Below are 17,186 nucleotides of genomic sequence, written 5' to 3'. Positions count from 1 at the left end.
AATTACTTAAATTTGCTGTTCATGATATGAGGCTGTGCTTTTCACAGGCAACCTTCTCACCAACTTTTGGCTTCAAAGATGAATGTACGAAAGACTGAGGTTTCACTCAGTTTCAGAGCCACTTTCTACACAGTCTGAAACACTAAAAGTCATTTTGAAGTGGTTTAACGTTCTCCTGTTACTTCTCCCTCTCACTTCTCTGACTTCTGTGGTACATCTTTCTCAGCCTCAAATAGCTAACCTATTACTCTGTTGTGAGGAGTGGGTCCCATTGTGTAAATTCACTGCCATGTTTCATGGAAGGACTCAAGTGGGGAGGGAGAGGTCATTAGCTGGTTGAGCCAGTAGGGTGCTTCGGGACACCCCCATATCCTCCTCAACATGAAAATTAGCCGCGGGGTCCTGGCACTACATTCAGCAGCAGTAATTTACGGCACTTTTGAAGGCAGCTGAGATGAAAGGACTGTCTGTGTCATGCCTGTAGCCTTCAGCCTGAATTTGGTTGGCCTGCTCATGCCATGTGAAGTCATCTTATTGTGCTCATATTTCAAAGGAAACACATGGTAGGTACATGGCGAATTCTCCCAATGTATCCATATTTGCCAGGGAGAATTTAGACCATTTGTGTGAGAGTTAATCTTAAGAGCACAGAATTGTTAAAAAGAGAAAAAAACTTGACTTAAAAGCAGACAAGCAAGCATGCAAAAAAACGAAAAAACCCTATCAACCAACTGAACAAATTAAAACCCCACAAAGATTACAAAGGTAACATTAAAAATAGATTTAAAAACTGATGAATTATAAATAGTACTGAAAACTTTGTTCTATTACGTTTAAAATGCTCTATGAGGTATAAAAGTTCCTTGGCAGGCAAGGATTAAACTATTGTCGTTTTGACTAACAAAGAATGACATGCAGTACATTTTTTGAGTTAAGAGATTGACATGGAGAAGTGAATGAGTCTAGCTGACGGCTGGCCATCAATTGTTATTCATTGTGATTCTCTAAACACTTGGGAAGTAGTAAAACACATTTGTTTGTAAAAAAAGGAGTGCACTCCCTGCATTTCCTAAGCCAATTGCTCTTACTGGAGATGTAATTAAGGAGGTCATTTTTGATGGTGGCACAGAGTAGTTTTACACTTGATTTTAATCCCTTATTGATTGATGAATTAAGGATAGGAAAAGATCATTAGAAAATTTTAGGGATTTAAAATTATCTTTTTAGGAATTCTATTTTGCTGAATTGTTTCACAAATCTCTAGCCCTAACTCCTTTTGGCCTAAGTGGTGTTCTAGGTTCACTCTTCACTCAGTCTCTGTGCTGGGGACTGGAAAGCACTGATAGACTTTGTCCTGTGGGTCTTGCCTGCCTACAAAGCTGGGGCGGTGGGGGTGGGGTGTGGGGAGGGTTACCCCAACAAACCTCAGGGTTGGAGGTGGGGATGAAGTCTCTCTCCAAGGGAAGATCTAGAGAAAGGATGCTGTACAGAGAAGAGCAACAAATGTCCACCAAGGTAAACATGTGAATTAGGTGACTTATGAACCATACTGCTTTTCTCTTGTCTTACAAAGGATGTGGTATTATAACGTCCCCCTAAAATGAAGATGTACTTGATCCTCCATCAAAGTTCTCAAAATATAGACTCAAAATCTTGGAAGAGGAGCACAGGTGTTATAAGACTGTATTTATACCTCTTACCACCAAACCAGGTCCATTTGCCATACACACAACAAGCCAGATGCTGAGATGCTGAGGTTTACAGCCAAGAAATCCAACTCCCTGAAGGCAACGGTGTCGGGTGAAGTGAAAGTGAAAGTCGCTCAGTCGTGTCCGACTTTTTGCGACTCCATAGACTGTCCATGGAATTGTCCAGGCCAGAGTACTGGAGTGGGTAGCCTTTCACTTCTCCAGAGGATCTTCCCCACCCAGGGTTCAAACCCAGGTCCCCTTCATTGCAGGCGGATTCTTCACCAGCTAAGCCACAAGGTAAGCCCAAGAATACTGGAGTGGGTAGGCTATCCCTCTCCAACGGATCTTCCCCACCCAGGAGTCGAATGGGGGTCTCCTGCATTGCAGGCGGATTCTTTACCAACTGAGCTATCAGGGAATTGGATAAGTAGAGTGTCTTAGGCATGGGGAGAGGTGATTGGAGGTCAGGAAAAGATGAGATAGTCGCTATTTTGCACAGGCGCATCTGGGTTACATGCGTGTGCCTATTCAGAATAGAAGCATTTAGCTTGATAGGAGAGAAGGCGATGGCACCCCACTCCAGTACTCTTGCCTGGAAAATCCCACGGAGAGAGGAGCGTGGTAGGCTGCAGTCCATGGGGTCGTGAAGAGTCAGACACGACTGAGCGACTTCACTTTCACTTTTCAATCATTGGAGAAGGAAATGGCAACCCACTCCAGTGTTCTTGCCTGGAGAATCCCAGGGACGGGGGAGCCTGGTGGGCTGCCTTCTATGGGGTCACACAGAGTCGGACACAACTGAAGCGACTTAGCAGCAGCAGCTTGATGGTAGGGTGGAGTTTTCCAGCCCGCCCCCCGCCCCTCCATATCAAGAGGCTCTTCATGGGACACCTGTACAGGCCCAGTTTTAGGGTTGGTGGTTCCAACCAACTGCGGTAGCCTTGCAAGTTCCTGTAAAACGACTGAGCTGTGTGAAGCTCGGGAGGTATGTAGTTAAAGAGAAAAAAGAAAGAAAGAAAAAAATAATAACTAAACGGGCCTAATCAACGAAGGCAGTTTATGAGCCAAGGGGTTCTGACAAGCTGTCCCTTTATCTGTTGTTCTGTAAGACAAGCTCAGGAATTTGTTAGTTATCAGCTTCTGTTAGCTCTATGGGGCATGCTTTCACTTCAGGCTTTAAACATCTGGATTTAGGAGGTGCCTAATCCGGCTGCTCATGCTTCGTTTCTTTGCAGTTGGATCCTAGTGTTGGAAATGAGTGTTTGTCATAGAAAAAAGTCTCTGTCCCTAAAAGCAGATTTTCTTCAAGATCATTGTGTTTCCTCCCAAGACCTATATTGCAAGCTGACAGAGCTTCGAAAGTTACATTTTTGCAACCTAAACTTGTTAACATTTCCTCTGGGGGGGTGGGAAGACAGAGAGATGAGAGTATCTGAGAAACCATGAAAAATTGAGAATACTTAGAAGTTGACAAGGAAAGGTACATAGCTCTGCTGTGGGAGGCTGGCAGTCATGATAAAACCTCATCCAGACGCTGCCTGAGGCCAGAAAGACTGAAAGTGGTGATGATCAGGGGCGGCAGAAGGAAGGGTTTGTTAACTCATGGTGAAAGTCGCAGTCCAGCAGTTCTTAAAATCAAAGAGTTCAAAGCACTTTGATCAAATCGATGTTCCTTATACGCCTCCTCAAAGGCCTGTAAATGTTATCAGACCCATTAGGAGGGCCAGCCAGGTCATGCGTCTCCATCAAAGTCATTGTCAGACTGGAGCATGAGTGGAGTCTGAACTGAGATTGTTGTTCAGGGTTTGGGAAGGAGAGGCTAGAATTCAAATGTTCTAGAGCTGAAAAGGGCCTGAGAAATCATCTGCTCTGTGGTTTTCACCCTCAGCTTTAGATTTTACCCTGGAGGTGGTGTTGCAGAAAGAGCGCCTCTCCACAGTCATGCCTCTGTCTCAGTAGTACAAGGTGCTGCAATAGATTTTTAAGTTGTGTGTATGAGATAGTAGAACCCTTTCTTTAGAGATCTCACATGGAGCCCTAAACTCCAGGTGATGAGGTTGTTCCCTACCCTCTGTTCTAGACAGTGTTCCTCCCTAGGGATGGGGCAGAAGTGCAATCCTTGTGGTCCCATGCCCTGTCTCTTCTTCCCATTCCTCTCTGCCAAACTCAGTGTGTTTGTTTGGGGCTGAAAGTGATGGATAGCAGGATTTATTAAAAGCATTTTTAAATCAAGAGATTAAACTCTGGTAACAGTGGAATTTCATCCATTAGTCAGTGTATAAATCAGATTGTAGAGCTAATGCTGTAAAGGTATTTCCATGTTCTCAGAACTGCAGACATGAATTCCTAGACATTGTTTCTTCCTGAGGGCAATTTCAGCTTGTTGCCAATAAGGGTAAAAGGCAGGACTCTTGCAGCGGTAATAGGCTATAAGCCTCAACTTGTAGGATGCTCTGGGCTGCTGAGTCTGTCTCTTTCCCCGGATTCTACGCCTCACCTTCTACATATAGCTGAGCTCCCACATGCTGCATGATACCCTGACAGTTTACCCCAGACAGGCTGGCTTGAATTTGTCTCATGCTGTGTTTTGACAGTGTTGGGTAGGGTGCAATCTGTGGGGATCTGTCTGGACTGGCGGTCTCTGGACATGGGGCGTATCAAAGCAGCAGACAGGCTGCCTGCCTGGGCCATTTTCCTGCCATCAGGGCTACTGCTCTTGGCTGCTATCAGACCTACATGGTAATTACATGGAAAGGGCTTGAAATGGCTGGGTATCAAGGGCAAAGGAAAATGCACTCAGAGGTGTGGAATTTATTTGCACTGGTCCAAGGAACCAAAGGAAAAAGTTATTGGAGAACGGAATATTCTTGGCCTGCGTGCCCAAGAAAGAGGAGAGTGAAAAAGTTGGCTTGAAGCTCAACATTCAGAAAACGAAGACCATGGCATCTGGTCCCATCACTTCATGGGAAATAGATGGGGAAACAGTGGAAACAGTGTCAGGCTTTATTTTGGGGGGCTCCAAAATCACTGCAGATGGTGACTGCAGCCATGAAATTAAAAGATGCTTACTCCTTGGAAGAAAAGTTATGACCAACCTAGATAGTATATTGAAAAGCAGAGACATTACTTTGCCAACTAAGGTCTGTCTAGTCAAGGCTATGGTTTCTCCTGTGGTCATGTATGGATGTGAGAGTTGGACTGTGAAGAAGCCTGAGCGCCGAAGAATTGATGCATTTGAACTGTGGTATTTTGATGTGTTTGATGTGAATTGATGTTTTGAACTGTGGAGAAGACTCTTGAGAGTCCCTTGGACTGCAAGGAGATCCAACCGGTCCATTCTGAAGGAGATCAGTCCTGGGATTTCTTTGGAAGGAATGATGCTAAAGCTGAAACTCCAGTACTTTGGCCACATCATGCGAAGAGTTGACTCATTGGAAAAGACTTTGGTGCTGGGAGGGATTGGGGGCAGGAGGAGAAGGGGACGACCCAGGATGAGATGGCTGGATGCCATCATGGACTCGATGGATGTGAGTCTGAGTGAACTCCGGGAGTTGGTGATGGACAGGGAGGCCTGGTGTGCTGCGATTCATGGGGTCGCAAAGAGTCAGACACGACTGAGCGACTGAACTGAACTGAACTGTGTGCCCAATAAAATTGGAATTTGTCTTACAGCATCTTCCTGGTTCTCTTCCAATCCAGCTGGATCTTTCCCAGGTTCTTTTGCTGATTGCTCTTCATCTCCAGACTGGTTAATATTGACAGGCCCAGGGCTCAGCTGTGTTGGTCCTCTTTTCTTCTCTGTCTCTCTTAGTTCATTCTTGACCTCATTCAGCTTCAAGTCTTTACCTAAGAACTGATGACTTCCAGAGCTCTCACCTGCCTCCTGGTCTCCCATATTCAACTGCCTGCTGAACAGCTCCAGGTCGCATTCAACATGCCTTCACCGAACTCCTGATCTTCTCCCCGCTTACCTGAGCCAGCTTCTTCCTCTCTCTAGCTTCATTCTTCCTGTGGCTGAGCCAAAAACATTGAAGTCACTCTTGATTTCTCACCTTCTTTCACATATCCAGTTAGTCAGGAAATAGCCAGTCAAATGTACTTTCAAAGTACGTCTAGAATTCAGTCACCTTTTACCACCTCCATTGGTGGTATACTGATCCAAGCCATCTTTCTCTCTTGCCTCGATGACTGTAAGAAGCTCTCATCAATCTTCCTACTTCTGTCCCAACCAGGGCAGTCTATACTCAATGTAGCAACAAAAATGATCCTTTAAGGAAGTAGGTCAGACTGTGTTACTCTTCTCCTCAGAACTCTACAATTGTTTCTTATTTCACTTAGGAGTAAATGTCAGCGACCTTTCAGGGGCTTGCTTGACCTCCTGTGATCTGTCCACTAACACCACTCTGACCTCACCCCTGACAAGTCTCTCCATTTGCTCGCTGGAGCCAAGCTCCAGCAACACTGGCCTCTTTGTTGTTTCTGGAACATGTCAGACTGGATTCTACCTCAGGACTTTTACGAAGGCTGTTCCCTCTGGCTGGAGTACTTTCCCTCTAGATACCTTTGTGGTTAATTTCTTTATCGTCTTCCAAGCTTTGGTGAAGTATAACTTTTTAGTGAAGTATTTCTTGACCTCTCTATTTAAAATTTTAATCTTGTTCTGTTCAGCGTTTTCTTTTATCATCCTCTAACATACTGTACAGTTTATTCAATATGTTTGCCTTTTTATTGTCTGCTTACCACTTTTAAAATGTAAGCTCCACAAAGGCAGAGATCTTTGCTCATTTGAACAGTGCCTGGCATGTGGTGGGTTTGTTAAATAAATGAATGAGTGAAATGCAGTGAAACCAAGGACAGTCTTACAAGGCAACCAAATGAAAGGTGAGCAGCAGAGGCTGCAGAGCATGGGAGTCTCAGCTGTGGCCAGGTATGGGTGAGGACCAGAGAGATTCAAGGATGTAATCAGAGCCAATGTTTTGCGCTAGAATGGTCAATACAGGAACCCTCTGGGGTCTGCTGCATGGTCATTGATAACAAGCTGCTGCTGCTGCTAAGTTGCTTCAGTTGTGTCCGACTCTGCACGACCCCATAGACGGCAGCCCACCAGGCTCCCCCGTCCCTGGGACTCTTCAGGCAAGAACACTGGAGTGGGCTGCCATTCCCCTCTCCATGATAACAAGCTAATCTGACCAAAAGAACAATCAGTCAACCTATTAGTTAGTCCCCATGAAGAGGCCTGATTGTAGATTAGTGTTTATTCTCACCTTGGTTACTGGAAGGCTACATCATACTTCACGATGCAAAATAATCTGATTCTTGATTAGAGTATGGAAATAGATACTTCTTATATAGTTTAAGGGAGAAGGCAATGGCACCCCACTCCAGTACTCTTGCCTGGAAAATCCCATGGATGGAAAAGCCTGGTAGGCTGCAGTCCATGGGGTCGCTGAGGGTTGGACACAACTGAGCGACTTCACTTTCACTTTTCACTTTCATGCATTGGAGGAGGAAATGGCAACCTACTCCAGTGTTCTTGCCTGGAGAATCCCAGGGACGGGGGAGCCTGGTGGGCTGCTGTCTATGGGGTCGTACAGAGTCAGACACGACTGACGCGACTTAGCAGCAGCAGCATATAGTTTAACAGTCACACAGTCATACAAAGTAGAAGGGAAAGTGAATGTTTCAGAGGGAAATGCTACATTCATAGAATTGCAGCTGGAGTAAACTAAATGGAAATTGTTTCGTGGTGAATTTTATTCCCATGAGTACTTGGTGTGCAGGTTGACTTTTAAGTTGTGTGTGACCTTTGCGCATACTACCGCCACTTCTGTCACAGCCTATGGGCTGGGGTACCGCACCAGAGAAGTGACAGTGATGCATCGATGAAGGGCAAGGCATTTGACTGCTTCAGGTCCACAACCCAGAGGGATGCTCAAACCCAGCTTACTTTCCCTGCCTCTAGTCTCAGACCCGTGGACTTCTGGTTCTCTGCTCTTCGCTAGCTTCTCCTTCCACTCGGTGCTACGTTACCCCGTGGATATGGTGACTATAATTATCAGTAGCACCCCTTCCAGTCTCAGGGCACCTACTTGTGTAGGTGATCATTTGAGGGCACCTCCTACATCTAAGGTTCTGATTGGCTGGTGACCTTGGAGCCTCCTGCTGGTGGCCTCTCTGCCCTTATGCCCCCTCCCACTGGCTTTGGGGGCTGTGGTGAAGACTTGATTGTGTGAAAGTTCACTTTCCCCAGAAGTTTCAGAATTTCACTCGGTTCAGAGTGTGTAATTTGGCCATTGAATAACAGGGTGGGTCCAAAAGTTTCTGGTTACGAGCAATGGAGAAGCAGAGCTAACTGAGGACAGAAACCACAGCCCTCTCCTTGGGCTTGGGTGACCAGAAACTACATTAGCTGGCAGACTGTGGAAACGATCTTGGTATTCTGTGGAGCTTGTGGTGTTTTTGATGGTGGTAAGGGCAAGTCATGTCCCCTCTCTGGGTCCTGGTGCCTCATCTGGTGCAGTCATGTAGACTGCAGTTCATATGCCGCAGCTAAGCGTTCACATGCCACAACCAGAGATCCTGCATGGCGCAACTAAAGACCTCGGATGCTGCAACGAAGATGGACGATCCCACGAGCGCAACTAAGATCCGGCACAGTGGAATAAATCAATAAAAATAAATACTAAGAAAATAAACTCTAGGGGTTCGCCCTAGTAATCTGGTGGGTCTCTTCGGGTGCTAAGATGCTATGCAGTAGTACGGTATAGTGTTAAAGAGCCCAACCTTTGGAGATTGAACTAAATCCGAATCCTCGCTCTGCAATGTAAAAGCTGTTCAATTTTGAGCAGGCTATACACTCAGTTTTCTTTTGAGTAAAACGGGTGTGACACTCACTCAAGCTTTTTATGGTGACTAAATGAAACCGGTGAGAAAAACACCTTGTGGAGTGTCTGACGCATGATCACTCAATCAGGGATGGTGGCCGCTGTGGCCTTGGTTGTGGTTTGTGTGCGATATTTTCAAAACACATGATCTCATGCAAAGCTCACAGCTGTGGGACTGTAGCAGGTTGGCTGTTGTCATCTGTATTTTGTCAATAAGAAAAGTGAAGTGCAAAGATGTCGGGCGATTTCATGGAGCTAGTGTTTGGGGGAAGCCTTGCCAGTTATGCTGGGGGAAGCAAGAAGGGCATCAGCTGGACATTCATTAAGGAGACAGAGCTGCACTCACTCACCTAGCAGGACAGACCTTCAATAACCATCATTCATGTAAGAAAACTCCCCAGAGGTAATTGCAAAGGAGAGCCAGTTGTAAAGAGCCTGATGACAAGCCCAGAGAGAACAGAACACTTTCTGCTTTTCAGACAATGAAATAACCTCATTCTCTCATTCTGTTGTTCCACTGTCTAGGCGCATTGCAGTACTGGATGTTGCTAACGTCCTCATGGGGGTCAGACTGCTTCTCTTAGTCTCTCTGATCATAGTTCTTGAGATCTGAGTGTCAACTCTTCACCTCTGATCTTCACCACTTTTCCATCTATCTCTTCTGGGGCCCCTCTTCTCACTTAAAATGGCATTGAAGTTCTTTTTCCTTTTTAAAAAATACTTTTTAAAGAGAATGGATCTTAAATGTTCTCACAACACACACATACACAAATTTTAATTACGTGAGGTGATGGAAGCGTTAGCTAACCTTGTGGTAATCGATTTGCAATATATGTATATGAAATCATCAAGCTGTACACATTAAACCTACACAGTGTTATAGGTCAATTATATCTCTATAAAGCTGGAAAAAATAAATAATTTTTACTATTTTGCTTTCTGTTCACTAAGGTAATACCTGATTGTTGCAGAAATGTTGAAAAATACATAAATGTATAAATAAGAAAATACTAACCTCAGAAATGACTGCTATTAATATTTTTACATTTCAAACCATATTTCTCCTCTGAGCATATAGATATTGATTTTACTTAATGAATATTCTATATATGTTTGTTTTATGATCTTATTTTGGCATTAAAATCTTTATGTTAGCATTTATTCATGTTATTAAAATGATTTGAAAACAGCTTAAAATGTATGTCCATTACATGCACATACCAAAATGTATTGAACGCATTTCCCAAATGTTGGACTAACTCTTTCCAACATTTCATTTTATAAATAATACCTGATGAAGACTTTCGAATGTAAACTTTTGTCCACATCTCTGGTTATTTCCATGACAACATTTCCTGTGAATGAATCTGAAGGATCAGTCCTTGCTGGAAGCAGCTGAGCAACAGAAATGTCCTGTGCAGGGGCCATCCTCTGCCAGTAGGTGTCATCTTTGCCTCATGGTTTCTGCTCTTATCTATTTTCCTCAGGATTGTTTTCGAAGGCCAGGAATAGAATAAATTTGCAAGTCAATGGAGTTCAACTACAAATTTTAAAGTCCCCTACAAGAGACATAAATAAACAGTGCCTTGAGGGCTGCAGGCCTGATTATTTTGTTTTCTCTGCTGGATTTATTTCATCCAACCCAGCAGTGTGTTTGCTGCTGACCTAATTCTAAGAAAAAGAGTTCAATCAGGATTGCTGGCAAAACACTACCCTTTTAGACTCTCTAGGAAAAAAAATACACAAATGTGTGGGGGGGGAAAAGCAACGGCTTATTGACTGCTTTCAAAAACCATATGGTTAATTAAAAATTCACAAAAATTTAAAAAGGTAATGATTATCAACACCCTATTTCGGATATGGAAACTGAGGCTCAGAGATACTTTCTTGATCAAGATGCCATGACTTATTTTTGGTCTAAGGCAGCGTTCAAACCCAAGTAGATTTATTTCTGAAGGCTGCAATTTTATCAATTTTTCTATTCTAGTTAAAAATACGGATTCCAGGGATTTCCCTGGTGGTCCAGTGCTTAAGACTCTGCAATCCTAAAGCAAGGGGTCTGGGTTTGATCCTTGGTCAGGGATCTAGATCCTACAAGCTGAAACTAGATCCTACAAGCTGAAACAGCCAGAGCAGACAAATGTAAATGTAAATACACTCTGAGCTCTGTCCCAGTTCTGTTGGGCCAGAATACCTGGGCCCAGGAGCTTACACTTTGCCTTTAAATGACCTCCTTGGGAGATCTGTATGAGCACTACAGGGAAATGCTCATTTCATCTATTCAGTGACCAACTTAACCAACTAGAGGTCATGAGTAGAGAGGCAGGGTTGATCTTGGGTGGTCTGAGTCTTAAGTCACTTGTCCAATTCCCATTTTATGTCAGCAGCAAAGGTCTTGAAATACTCTAGGGCTGATTTGGCTCAGAGCATGTGATATATTTTGAAACTGAGAGCTTTGTTGCCTGGGAAACTGCTCTCCTTTCTTTGTTAAAAAGATTCTCTGAAACCCTTTTCATTCCTTAGCCGATCAACAGTGTGGCTTATGGACTGGGTCTCTGCTGCTAAGTCAGACAGATTTAGATTTGCATTCTAGCTATGCTACTGATGATTTGTCTGATCCTGGCCAGATGACTTAAGCTTGAAGTCTGAAAAATGAGTATATTTATAACAATGTTATTGAGTTGAAGTGAATATTAAACGTTACAGTAAAAGTGAGGTAACTAGTACTTGTCTAGTACTTGTCTAGTACTTGACTAGTACTTGTCTTATAATTTGTTATTCAGTAGCTCAGTCATGTCTGACTCTTTGCGACCCTATGGACTACAGCATACCAGGCATCTGTGTCCTTCACCATGTCCTGAATCTTCCTCAAACACATGTCTGTTGAGTCAGTGATAATCCAACCATCTTGTCTTCTGTCATCCCCTTCTCTTCCTGCCTTCAATCTTTCCCAATATCAGGGTCTTTTCTAATGAACTGGCTCCATGCATCAGGTGGCCAAATTATTGGAGCTTCAGCTTCAACATCAGTCCTTCCAATGAGTATTCAGGACTGATTTCCTTTAGGATTGATCTCCTTGTAGTCCAAGGGACTCTCAAGAGTCTTCTCTAATACCGTAGTTCAAAAACATCAGTTCTTTGGTGCTCAGCCTTCTTTATGGTTCAACTCTCCATACATAACTACTGGAAAAACCATATCTTTGACTATACAGACCTTTGTGAGCAAAGGAATGTCTCTGCTTTTAATACGCTGTCTAGGTTTGACGTAATTCTCAGAGACAATGGCCTTTCCCTCTAGATCCATTACTAGAAGTCAAGGTTCTTTATGGTCTATCTCCATGAATTACTGCTTTTTCCCCCTTTGAGGATATCATCCTGTGGGTGTTCAGCCTTTATCAGGAGTCCTTCATCCGGCATCTTATCATCTTCAGGACACAAGCCTTGTTGCTTATGGCTCATTGAAATTTACTCTCTAGTTTATCAGAAATCACTGGATACTTGGGGGTAGCTTTTTGCTTTAATGTTTAGTTACCTTGCTGAATTTGTGCCTTTTTTTTTTTTTTAACAAGTTTGACCATGAAGGATTTCTGTTACTTTCTTGCCAACTCTGTTGCTAGGCATTTAACGAAATGCTTTGTATATTTTTTCAGCATTGGTAAGTGTTTTTTATTAGGAGACATTTTCATTATGCTTAGTCAGCTATTTTGCCAGAAGGAGAAGCTTTGAAGGGTTTCTTGGAATTTTTAACATACAAAGAAAGTGAATTTGATATTAAACTTGAATTTCTTTGGGCTTTTCCTTTTTTTAGCCTTAGGTTTGTTAAGGGATTTAATTTGAGGATTTTAATTTCTTTCTAGGAAGTTCATGGTAAGCAGGCTTAAATTTATACATAGGGTGTCTAGCGTATTTGGAGTGTTTTTTTTTTTTTCTTAAAGGATTTTCTTTGTGTTTTGCAGAACTATTGGTAATATATTTTGGACATTGTGGATGGACTAAAGTGAAAATAGAATAAGGTATGAATGTTCTCCCTTGGATGAAAAGTGGCATTGGGATCAATTTAATTGGTGAACTCCTAGAGACTATTTTAGAGCCTTCTAGAGGCAAAACATTCTTCAGCAGAATCTTTATTATTAATATAGGTGCTAATAAGCTCTCTATCTGTTTTACTCCTTTCTCTATATAAATTTAGAACTTTGGCAGAAGAGAGAGTGTGATTTATTGGGTCCTCTCAAGCTCCAGTAATTTTTTTCATAAGTATATTACATAACAGTGTTATAACACTGGATAAGAATAAATCCTTTTTTATTATTTGGTTAGTATCAGGACGTTTAAGATAACTTCCTTCCCACTTCACCCACCATTTCCCAGCCCAAGGTTTAAATCATTAAATTGAGAGAAAATCATTAGCACTCCAAGTTCATTTCTCATCCAATGGCTGATTCCTTCCAGAAACTCTAGCAGCATCCCTGCAATAAAATAAAATTAGATCAAAAGTATTATCGGTTTGGCAGGTGTTATCGGAGAAGGCAATGGAACCCCACTCTAGTACTCTTGCTTGGAAAATCCAATGGACAGAAGGCCTGGTGGGCTGCAGTCCATGGGGTCGCTAAGAGTCGGACATGACTGAGGGACTTCACTTTCATTTTTCACTTTCATGCATTGGAGGAGGAAATGGCAACCCACTCCAGTGTTCTTGCCTGGAGAATCCCAGGGACGGGGGAGCCTGGTGGGTTGCTGTCTATGGGGTCGCACAGAGTCAGACATGACTGAAGCAACTTAGCAGCAGCAGCAGCATCAGCAACAGTGAGTTCAGTTTGAACTCAAACAGAGGAGTTCAGGATACTTCTTTTAATAGTAGAGAAGAATCTGGATGCTCCTCAAATGCTCTGTCTGGCAAGTGTTTCCCTATCTAAGGCTGATGAGGAAAAGAGCAAGAACGGCTTAACCAATTGTTTAATGATTGTTTTGCTCTATTTGATTTTCTGAGTAGAAAAGATTTAATGGAGTGACTAGGACTGCTGAAAAGGCAATTTGGTGTCATTCTATGACAAGTAGAACAAGTAGATCTTTGTCCTTGACTGGTAGTATAGGAGTGTTGAAGCCCACTGCATTGATCCGCCTTAGCCTCAAGTCTTGTCTCTGAGACCGAATTCCTATACAAGCCTGGAGTTACTTGTTGGGGGTGGTTATTCCTTTTTGTAGATGAGGACACTGACCTTGAGAAGTTGGCTGGAATAATGCCTGTAAGGTACTTACAGCACTCAATAAATTAGAGCTGGAGTGAAGACATTACTTTACAATGTAACCTTTTACCAAGTAAGCACATTGCCAATGGGCTTGGAAAAGATGGAAGAGTTTATATAGGGTTTTGTGTGGCATATTACAAATCATATGCACTGACTATTTGTGTATTAAGAAATTAAGAGATGAGTTTCAACATTCTTAACTCACCTCCCTCCTCTCAGTTTGGTCACACTAGAGCCTTAACAATTATATTTCCTCCCAATGTATAGCCATATTACTGTAATTTCCATTTGTGCAGATCCATATCATTCTGAAATTTAAGACTTGCTTTTCTTTAATATATCATTGGCTGCATATATTATCTTTTGCTGAATTCTCTGTTCTGGCCATCTCTGTACTTTGCTAACCTGCTAACTTGTGCTATGATGGTGGGAAGGATTTTGTAATAGCGAGAGAAGAGTAATAGGGTCTGAAAAGGATTCCCCATAACCCAGTTCTATGGTGCTCCTGAAGCATTCTCATTGTACTGCTGAAGTAACTCAGGATTTTACTATCTACCTATATCCTATGTACTGTTATGTTCAAACTGAAGCTCTCAAAATGGTTTATGTGAAAACAAAAGAACTGCTATTTATATTTAGCTTTTAATTTCTTCCTTTAAAAATTCTAAATTTAGTATATTTTAAAGTATAGTATCCATATATATTTTATAAATAATATACAGACACTGTGAATACCTAACACATATTATTTTTAACTGATGGGACAGTAATTATATTTGCAGAATTGATCATTATCAATTCTAATATATTAATAAAGGCAAAACTCATATTTAGTAATAAGATTATCCAAAGTTTATATATCATTTATATCCAGTAATAGCTGAACTTCTATTACTCAGATTTTTATTTTTTAAATTTTTATTTGTTTATTTATTTATTTTAAATTTTAATTGGGGGAGGCTAATTACTTTACAATATTGCAGTGGTTTTCGCCATACACTGACATGAATCAGCCATGGGTGTACATGTGTCCCACGTCCTGAACCCCCCTCCCACTTCACTCCCCATCCCATCCCTCTGGGTCATCCCAGTGCACCAGCCCTGAGCACCCTGTCTCATGCAGCGAACCTGGGCTGGCGATCTGTTGCACATATGATAATATATATGTTTCAATGCTATTCTTTCAAATCATCCCACCCTCACCTTCTCCCAGAGTCCAAAAGTTTGTTCTTTACATCTGTGTCTCTTTTGCTGTCTCGCATATAGGGTCATAATTACCATCTTTCCAAATTCCATATATATGTGTCAGTATACTGTATTGATGTTTTTCTTTCTGACTTACTTCGCTCTGAATAATAGGCTCCAGTTTCATCCACCTCATTAGAACTGATTCAAATGCATTCTTTTTAATAGCTGAGTAATATTCCATTGTGTATATGTACCATAGCTTTCTTATCCATTTGCCTGCCAATGGACATCTAGGTTGCTTTCATGTCCTGGCTATTGTAAACAGTGCTGCAATGAACACTGGGGTACATGTGTCTCTTTCAGTTCTGGTTTCCTCTGTGTGTATGCCCAACAGTGGGATTGCTGGGTTGTGTGGCAGTTCTATTTCCAGTTTTTTAAGGAATCTCCACACTGTTCTCCATAGTGGCTGTACTAGTTTGCATTCCCACCAACAGTGTAAGAGGGTTCCTTTTTCTCCACACCCTCTCCAGCATTTATTGTTTGTAGACTTTTTGATAGCAGCCATTCTGACTGGTGTGGGATGGTACTTCATTGCGGTTTTGATTTGCGTTTCTCTGATAATGAGTTATGTTGAGCATCTTTTTCATGTGTTTGTTAGCCATTTGTATGTCTTCTTTGGAGAAATGTCTGTTTAGTTTTTTGGCCCATTTTTTGATTGGGTCCCTTATTTTCCTGGAACTGAGCTGCAGGAATTGCTTGTATATTTTTGAGATTAATTCTTTGTCAGTTGTTTCATTTGCTATTATTTTCTCCCATTCTGAAGGCTGTCTTTTCACCTTGCTTATAGATTCCTTCATTGTGCAAAAGCTTTTAAGTTTAATTAGGCCCCATTTGTTTATTTTTGCTTTTATTTCCATTATTCTGGGAGGTGGGTCATAGAGGATCCTGCTTTGATTTATGTCAGAGAGTGTTTTGCCTGTTTTCCTCTAGGAGTTTTATAGTTTCTGGTCTTACATTTAGATCTTTAATCCATTTTGAGTTTATTTTTGTGTATGGTGTTAGAGAGTGTTCTAGTTTCATTCTTTTACAAGTGGTTGACCAGTTTTCCCAGCACCACTTGTTAAAGAGATTGTCTTTTCTCCATTGTATATTCTTGCCTCCTTTGTCAAAGATAAGGTGTCCATAGATGCATGGATTTATCTCTGGGCTATTTTGTTCCATTGATCTATGTTTCTGTTTTTGTGCCAGTACCATACTGTCTTGAGGACTATAGCTTTGTAGTAGAGCCTGAAGTCAGGCAGGTTGATTCCTCCAGTTCCATTCTTCTTTCTCAAGATTGCTTTGGCTATTCGAGGTTTTTTGTATTTCCAGATAAATTGTGAAATTATTTGTTCTAGTTCTCTGAAAAATACCTTTGGTAGAATGACAGGGATTGCATTGAATCTATAGATTGCTTTAGGTAGTATACTCATTTTTACTATATTGATTCTTCTGATCCATGAACATGGTATATTTCTCCATCTATTTGTATCATATTTGATTTCTTTCATCAGTGTTTTATAGTTTTCTATATATAGTTCTTTTGTTTCTTTAGGTAGCTCTATTCCTAAGTATTTTTTTCTTTTCGTCACAATGGTGAATGGAATTGTTTCTTTAATTTCTCTTTCTGTTTTCTCATTGTTAGTGTATACGAATGCAAGAGATTTCTGTGTGTTAATTTTATATCTTGAAACTTTACTATATTCATTGATTAGCTCTAGTAATTTTCTGGTGGAGTCTTTAGGGTTTTCTATGTAGAGGATCATGTCATCTGCAAACAGTGAGAGTTTTACTTCTTTTCCAATCTTGATTCCTTTTATTTCTTTTTTTCTCTGATTGCTGTGGCTAAAGCTTCCAAAACTATGTTGAATAGTAGTGGTGAGAGAGAGCATCCTTGTCTTGTTCCTGACTTTAGAGGAAATGCTTTCAATTTTTCACCCTTGAGGATAATGTTTGCTGTGGGTTTATCATATATGGCTTTTATTATGTTCAGGTATGTTCCTTCTATGCCTACTTTCTGGAGGGTTTTTGTCATAAATGGATGTTGAATTTTGTCAAAGGTTTCTCTGCATCTATTGAGATAATCATAGGGTTTTTATCTTTCAATTTGTTGATGTGGTGTATTACATTGATTGATTT

The sequence above is a fragment of the Ovis aries genome, chromosome 3 (genome assembly GCF_016772045.2).
Source record: "Ovis aries strain OAR_USU_Benz2616 breed Rambouillet chromosome 3, ARS-UI_Ramb_v3.0, whole genome shotgun sequence".
In the NCBI taxonomy this organism is placed as follows: domain Eukaryota; kingdom Metazoa; phylum Chordata; class Mammalia; order Artiodactyla; family Bovidae; genus Ovis; species Ovis aries.
Note: the sequence above shows the minus strand (reverse complement) of the source record.